This window comes from Lytechinus pictus, chromosome 3 (genome assembly GCF_037042905.1).
Source record: "Lytechinus pictus isolate F3 Inbred chromosome 3, Lp3.0, whole genome shotgun sequence".
Taxonomy (NCBI): Eukaryota; Metazoa; Echinodermata; class Echinoidea; order Temnopleuroida; family Toxopneustidae; genus Lytechinus; species Lytechinus pictus.
Window position 1 is genome coordinate 5,382,363 of NC_087247.1, and position 9,138 is coordinate 5,391,500.

Below are 9,138 nucleotides of genomic sequence, written 5' to 3' on the forward strand. Positions count from 1 at the left end.
ATGTGGAGTGTAAAGATCTGTTTTTGACCATTTGTGCTCTAATAAATTTTATAAAAAAATAGCCAGTATGCCATTTTTTAAAGAGTTTGTGAAATTAGGGAGAATTCAGCTAGAGACCATTTTGAGAATATTTTGTGCCATTTGGCCTAGTAATCTGACAGAAATATTGATTTAGGCCAAAGTTTTCAAGATATTGACATGTGACATCTATTTGCTGAATTGAATTACCCCCAACTTCAAACTCCAAGGTGGCTGCCAATTTAAGGGTCACAAATGTCTATATTTTAAAGCTATTGGTTAATGGGATAAAATAAATTTGCCAATCACATTCATGTATAATGTGTTTCTGGACAATTAATTGTATGAAGAAAAACTGACCATGAAATTCGTATAAAAACTTTGAAATGGCTGCCGGAAACCATTTTAAAAAGAAATTTTGGATGGATTTGTTATAAAGCTGATAAAAATATTATAAAGAATGAGTTTTATAGGGGAAAAGGAAATCAAAATCTTAAGTCTATTTGATGAGTTGAAGTGATCTTGACCTCCTGAACAGTGATAGACTTTAGTATAATTAAAATATCCAGAGTGGCTGCTGGTGGCCAGTTTGAAAAAAAAAATGAATTTGGGTTGGTTAGTGCTATAAATCAGCTTTTTAAAATAGCAACATGGGGATTTTTTATGTTAGGAAATTAAAATCTGAAGTCTACACAGTTTAACTGACCTAAACTTGACCGCCTAATCAGAGATTACCGCCATGAAAAATTCTAACTGACAGCTGCCTTTCATTTTGAAAAAAAAAAAATTTACCTCTTGAACAGTGATAGACTTTAGTATAATTAAAATATCCAAAGTGGCTGCTGGTGGCCAGTTTGAAAAAAAAATGAATTCGGGTTGGTTAGTGCTATAAATCAGCTTTTTAAAATAGCAACATTGGGATTTTTGAGGTTAGGAAATTAAAATCTGACGTCTACACAGTTTAACTGACCTAAACTTGACCGCCTAATCAGAGATTACCGCCATGAAAAATTCAAACTGACAGCTGCCTGTCATTTTGAAAAATGGCAACTTTAGGGGGTGATTCCATTTTGATAGAGAGTTGTTAAAAAATATTTATTTGGGGGTTTTAGAGTCAAGAAATCAAAATTTGAACTACCTTTGACATACTGACCTTGCCTTTAAAACGAATCGCGGTCGGTAGCCATTAAGAAAAAAAAGGTCATGGGTTGCAATATGGCGTTCCTCATGGTTTTGTACTGGGACCTTTACTTTTTACTTCGTATTTATAACCACTTGGGGACACTTTGAACTGGTGTTCAGCTGCCTAGATAATAGTCACTACAGCACATTCAGAATCAAGCAGCAGTCGGTACCATTTCAACGGCCAGAAAGTATGATCATGTGTTTCATTTGTTCAAAGAGATTCACTTGCTACTGGTCAAAAACAGAATTATAGAAAAAATTGCTTTGTTTACTTGTCCATTAATAACCTGACACCACAATATATTTCATGCTGGGTTTTGGTTTACAGACCCTTTTCTATCCCCCAACTTAGGTCAACAGTGCATAAGTTTCACTGGTCCCAATATTCAAAATCCGTTCATGTTCTTCTGTACAATTGTTTTTTAAAGCTTACAAACCTATGAATTTTATTTGTAACACCCACTTTATGTATTGAAAGCACTTAAAAAGTAGTATTATTCATTTTTATGATAATAAATAAATATAGGATTTGAATAGTGCTCCTATATTACCCCGGCTAAGCTAGACTACCCACCGCATCCGGTGCTCACAGCTTTTTAAGGACTTACATGTACTTCCTGCAGGTACCCATTTACCTCACCTGGCTTGAGTGCAGCACAATATAGATAAATTTCTTACTGAAGGAAAACACACCCTGGCTGGGAATCGAACCCATATCCCTCAGATTGAAAGAAAGAGTCTTAACCACTAGACCACGACCCCCCCCCCCACAATTATATTGGAAAGTGCTTTGAGCATGTTTACATGAAGAAGTGCTATAAATGTTAAAATGTATGTATTTATTTTAATAGAAAGCTGTTCAATATAATTAAACTCCAAAGTTTATTTGGCAAATTGACATAATCCTGGCCTCCTATTAGATATAACTGACCTTTTGAGGAAACAAAGGTTACATTCTTCCATTGTTTAATGTAGACTCAATATGGGACTTTCATGAAAAACCCATTCATTTAATAATAGAATCCTAAGGTTTTTTTTTTTTACCTCAGAAGACCCTTGACCTTCACCTAGTGACATGATATCTAATTATCTTGAAAATTAATAAACCTAAGTGAATTTTTTGATGTTGATACCACAGTACAGTCAAAGTTCATTGACCATAAATTTAACCTGAAACTCATGCACAATGATGTGATAGTTGAATACCTTTATGTCCAACTTTCTTGAAATAGATTTATATACGCACTCTCAAAGGTTTGCCTTTTCAGAAACTTGATGAGATTCAATGATGATAATACAAAATGGTCAAATTTTTGGTGATCGTAAAATACCTCAGACCTTGATCATATGACCTGAAACTTGTGCAATATGATTAATTATATTTAAAGGTCAAGTCCACCCCAGCAAAATGTTGATTTGAATAAATAGAGAAAAATCAATCTAGCATAACACTGAAATTTTCATCAAAATTTGATGTAAAATAAGAAAGTTACTGCATTTTAAAGTTTCGCTTATTTTCACAAAACCGTGATATGCACAACTCAGTGACATGCAAATGAGTCAGTCGATGATGTCCATCACTCACTATTTCTTTTGTTTTTTATTGTTTGAATTATATATTATTTCATTTTTTACAGATTTGACCATAGGGACTGACTTGACTGAACCAAATAGTAATAAACAATGCTATTTCCACATGTATATGGAGGAATTAATCACTATTTCACTTGACAATGAGGGGAAAATTAAAATATTTCATATAATAAAATACAAAAGAAATAGTGAGTGGATGACATCATCAGTCTCCTCATTTGCATACCGACCAGGATGTGCATATAACTGTTTTGTGAAGTTAAGCGAAGCTTTAGAATGTCATAACTTTCTTATTGTACATCCGATTTTTTGTGTTATGCTTGTTAGATTTTTCTCTTTTTATTCAAATAAATTTTTTGTTGGGTAGGACTTGTCCTTTAATGATTACCCAATGTTTTGTTGGAATATCATAATATAGATCCATATATTTCCAAAATTATTAAAATATTTATAAGTTTACTTTTTCAAAATGGACACCACCTGCCAATTTGGTTATGGCAATAATATCAGATTAGGAGCTCAAGACCACGTCACCTCCTGACAGATTTAAAATTGTCATTCATCAAGTGTATGCCCCCCTATTATATTTAACACTTTAAAAAAAGCAAAAATCACCCAAAATCACTATACTCAAAATGACTATCTGCGGTAATTTTGGAGTTACAATACTGGATTTCATGCAGAATAAGTACCATTTTTCTTCAAAAATTGTCCAGCATTAAAATGAGTGTAATTGGATAATTTATTTGAGTACTGTACATGTTATGTGGATTGGATTTAATTCTAAATTGAAAATGGCCCGAGAGAGTATTTTTACATTAAGAAGCATATGTATGTTGAGCACCCTAAAACTAGGGGAAATGAAAAGGAAAATTTGAAGTTTTCTTCAACTTTGTAAGTTTCTGAGAAAAATAAGATGTTACCATGGCAATGGGAGGTTTGCAACATTCATATTTATATTTATATTAAATGCAAGTGTTACCAAGGCAACATCAATTTTTTCTTGATGAACTCATGCAGACCACTTACTGTATTTTTTGTTCAATATTTAATGGTTCAAACCTTACGCATGTAGATTGTGATTTTCATGGTATTTTCCACCATTATCTCCCCCATGTTATTGGGTTGCCATGGCAATGGCCTAAGATAGTATTTATACATTTAGCAACAAGCACTTTTAGATCTAGCATCATATAATTAGGGGAAATTAAAGAAAATTCAGATTCTACAATATTTGTTATCAAATGTATACTTTTCTGAGAAAAAATAAGCTGTTACCATGGCAACGGCCAATTTGCAATATTGATATTTATCTTTAAATTCAAGCATTGTCAAGGCAACATCAATTCCTATCATTCCAATAAACTCATGCATAATACTTATGTAGTTTTTGTAGTAAATGAGTGGGAAAAACCCAACGCATGTAGATTACATGTACATGTAGGTCGCTTTTATTGTATTTCTCGCCATTGTCTTTTTTTACCATGTTATTTTTTTTTTTTACCAAATTAGGTATTAGTTGGTTGCCATGGCAATGGAATGAGAATGTATCTATACATTTAGCAAAAATCACTCCTATGTTTAACACCCTAAACGCAGGGGAAATGAAACAAAACACATATTCTACAACTTTAAATCAAAATTTTTACTTTTCTGGAGGAAAAATGAGCCGTTACCATGGCAACGGGCCAATTGGAACCATTTTGATGATCTTAAATATTTTGAATTTCATTTGCATTTAATTGGAACCTTGAATTCAATCTATTGGCTAATTTATATCATGTTTATCTACCATTTACAGGGGAATACCTGCTATTTTTGAGAAATTAATCCGTTGCCATGGCAACGGTCGAAGACGGCATTTATAAATTTGGCAACAAGCAGATTCATGTTCAGCACCCTCAAAATAGGGGAAATAGCACAAAAAGTCAGATTCTACAGAAAATGTTTGGTAACCTTAAATATTATGACGAGGAGCTGTGTACTATTCAGTCAAGTTTGTCCTTATTGTCAAATCTGTAAAAAATGAAATATTGTTTAATTCAAACAATAAAAAACAAAAGAAATAGTGAGTGAGTGACATCATCGACTCACTCATTTGCATGTAACTGACTCGTTCATCTAACTATTTTGTGAAAAATAAGTGAAACTTCAAAATGACATAACTTTCTTATTTTACATCCGATTTGGATGAAATTTTCAGCATTATGCTTGTCTGATTTTTCTCTATTGATTCAAATCAACATTTTTCTGGGGTGGACTTGACCTTTAAAATATTAAGATATAACGGCAAAATAATCATGGCGTATCAACTTACCTGGGAATTTACAGATTCTATGTCCTCGCCGAATTCCAAGGCTGGTGTCACTCCTTGTGGTACCTAAATCTTCAAATGATACTGGGATAAGCTTTGGGATGGTTTGAACCTTTCTTCCGCTGGGATGTTGTTTCTCTTTACACTCAGCAAATATTGGAAGAGTGTAGTTTAGTCCTAGGCCGTCACTACATGATATCCCCAACGCATTATTCTCTTCTGGCGAAACGAAGAGTGCTAATTATGATCATTGAAAAACAATACGATAAAAAAAAATCGGCAGCAGTCGAAATGTTAGATGTACTGATTACCGGGCTTATGATTTTTTTCACTTCTTGCGTCTTTTTTTTTCAATTCTAAATTTAGTTAGAATAGTAATTCTAAGAGGGCCAGTCTGGTACACTAGCTACGTCGCCCACTTCCTGAATATATATATGAATTATACAGAAGTTACTTTCATAAACCAAACACTATTGTAAAATATAATTTTCAAGGAATACACAACATCAACACCTATTACAGTAACATATCATGATTACTATAGAGATAGAACCGGGCATGGTGGCTCAGTGGTAGAGCGTCCGCCTCATGAACGGGAGGTCGTGGGTTCGATCCTCGGCCGAGTCATACCAAAGACTTATAAAAATGGGACCTTCAGCATTTCGACTGGAGAAGGGTAATAATAACATATTATGTTATGCAGGGCCCGCTGGAAGAGCAGTCTTATGATTGAAGTGGCTACCCTGGGTAAATAAAACGTTATTATTATTATTATTATAGAAGAACTCAGATGTTATGGTAAGATTGTCAGAAGTATTAAAACAAAATGTAAAATAGCAAGAGCATGAAAATTGGCTGATTAGAGCTAAGTATGATAAACATATTTAGCAGAACTCTAATCCCCCTAAAATATTGCTTGTGATGTGACAACACCGACTACACCACTGGACTTGAAATTATGCTGGTGTTTTGAATGACCTCGGGAGATATGGCGTTTACAGCAATTCGTGTTAAGCACTGGTGATGAATGTCGTCTGCTGCTGAACCGAGCGATCGTGTTGGTGTCGATAATCTTGTAATTTCCCTAATTCACATATACACCAACCCTCAGGGATTGGGTTAATCGTGATTGCAAATTCGGTGTTAGTGTTAGTGTTGGCAAACTCAAGTTTATACATGCTAATAAGCAATGATATTTGCCCTTCCTGAATCTTGAAATGATATTAGCCTTTGTATACTTTATGGTGATGTTTTGCAACATTTTCTCTCCGATTTTACTTCTCGCGCAAAGACGTCATAAGTTATCAATAAAGGGGGTTTTACACGAGATCTGCGTAGAGTTGCGTAGAGACTACGCAACACTACGCCGCTATTTGTTTTGCCTACGCAAGTCTACACAACTCTACGCAAAATGGGTACGCGGGATGGCTGTTTGGCGTAGAGCCAGGTCTACGAAAGTCTACGCAAGCCTACGCAACACTACGCAACTGGACGCCACTTCTACGCAACAATACGCAACTGCACGCCGCTCCTACGTAACACTACGCCAAAATAATGTTTCTCAAAACACTTGTTAAAACTTGCGCATGGAATGGCAGAAAACGATTTCATCTCTAGAGTAAAACTCACTGAACAAAATGCAGAAGATTTCATGGAAAAAAATTAACAATATTTTGTGAAAAAAACAGTTATGTGCACTTTGTCATGAATATTGATTAGGTGGGCTGATGATAAAATGTCCCCACTTTCTTTTTTTTATGTCATTACATAACATAATTATTTCATATTTTCATACATGTGCGTACGAGACGTCTCTCTTATAATAAAGTAGGTTGCAGCAATTAACGTCCAATGCATTAAATCGGTTACCAATCCTATCTTTTTAATTCTTTATGGACAAAATTTGAAGAAAAAAAATTATTTAATATAATATACAGGCTGTAATAAAAAAAAAACAAGTAGAATATGATACCATCAATCCTCTCATTAAATATTCATGAAGACATGCATGGAACTGTTTTACCGTATAATGCAAATATTTAAAATGTCATAACTTTGATATTCCCTGTCCGATTTCGTTCAAATTTTGAGTGTTGATTTTTTATTTTTCTTCATATGTTTCTAATATTGTCAGCCAGGAGTCCCCCCTTTAATTGGCTCAAGCTGGACCCTACTGGTTCTTACCAGTTTCTGTCTCGACTGCATAGCAGAGTGCCGCTTTTCTGACGGTGGCGGCGGCGTCGTCAATTGATATGATTATCGGGAGAGAAATTTTATTACATATTTTAAGTAATTAAATATCGAGTATTTCTCATACACTAAATTGTGATTCACAAATTTCCATCCTTCTGCATGCCGATTTCTTAGAACTTTACCAATTTGAACCAGCTGTGAGTGAAACCATTATAGTTGCACAACTTACTTAATTAGTTGCAAGTTAACTCGTACTTTATCTAATTGCTACTAAGAACCTTGATGTTTTTTGCTCGTTGTCTTGCCTGAGCAAGACTACATGTATAGGCGCCGCTTTTCCGACGGCGGCGTCGTCAAAATTGAAGTCTTAACCAAATTCTAGTTTTTGAAATGTCATCATAACTTTATAGAAAGTATATGGACTTATTCCAGAAACTTGGACATATGGATTATCACGTATACCAAACATCCTGCCCGAGTTTCAGATCACATGACTAAGGTCAAATGTCATATAGGGTCAATGAACTTAGACCATGTTGTGGGGGGATCAGTATCGAAATCTTAAGCAAGTTTTTGAAAAGTCCTCGTAACGTAGAAAATATATGGACCTAGTTCATAATGGTGTATCATTGCATATCTTGCCCGAGTTTCATGTCACATGTCCAAGGTCAAAGATCACTAACGGTCAACAAACTTTGGCCAAGTAGGGGGTATTTGTGGAATTGTCATCATAACTTTAACAGCTGATTGATCTAGTTAATGAAACTTGGACATAAAAGCATCCATGTATCACTGAATATCCTGTGCGCGTTTCAGGTCATGACTAATATCAATGGTCATTTACGGTCAATGATCATTGGCCATGTTAAGGGTATTTGTAGAATTGGCATCATAACTTGGAAAATTTATGGATCTAGTTCATAAAACATAGACATAAGGGTAATCAAGTATAAATAATTGTTTTGCACACGTCTTAGGTCACATGATCATGGTCAAAGGTCATTTTGGGTCAATGGACATCGTGTTTTATTATCATATGAATGTAATACTTTTGTGGATAATTATTCAATTTCTGTTTTCAACGTCAGCATTGCTGCTATATCGATTTCGCGTAATGCGGGCGAAACTGCCCGATGCGTTCCAATTGTTTTTTATTTTGCTTGTTCATTTTTAGTACGTCGTTTTTTTCAATAATAAAATGAAATCTGAAATACAAGATATGCAATTAAATAGTGGCGACATATATTTCAGACAGCAAAATATTGTAACTATAGTAATGCACGTAGCGCTACGGTTGATGAGAATAAAAATATATTTTTAGCGCTTAGAAACAGGCTCGATATGGCACTAGGAAATATTTTGTTTTACTTAGGGGTGATGGTATGTAGGATAAATTTGACCAGCAAAATAACAACAGCAACCAAACAGAGTTTTCACTCCAAAATAAAAGTGATTCGGGTCAGGACAAAAAGATGGGTTCAAATGCCAAGAAAAATATAAAAAAAATAGAAAAAGAAGGAAAATAAAAGACAAGAAAAAAAAGTATTATATAACTGTATTTTCTGAATATTATTTAAAAATCTATCACAAAACAAATTTAATTCTAAAATGGTCAAAATGCTCCGGATTTTAAGAAATTTTGCCACACGCGCGCTTTTGTGCCCTCTCATTTTTTGGGGCTAATTACCCAACAGCATCATCGACTACCTTGATAAGATCTGAAAGAACTTGTTCATACATGCCTATAGATTACTCTCCATTTAGGCTTGGACTACATGTATGGGGTAGTCAGCATTATCATTATTGTTGTTATCATGATATACCATCAAAGGTGT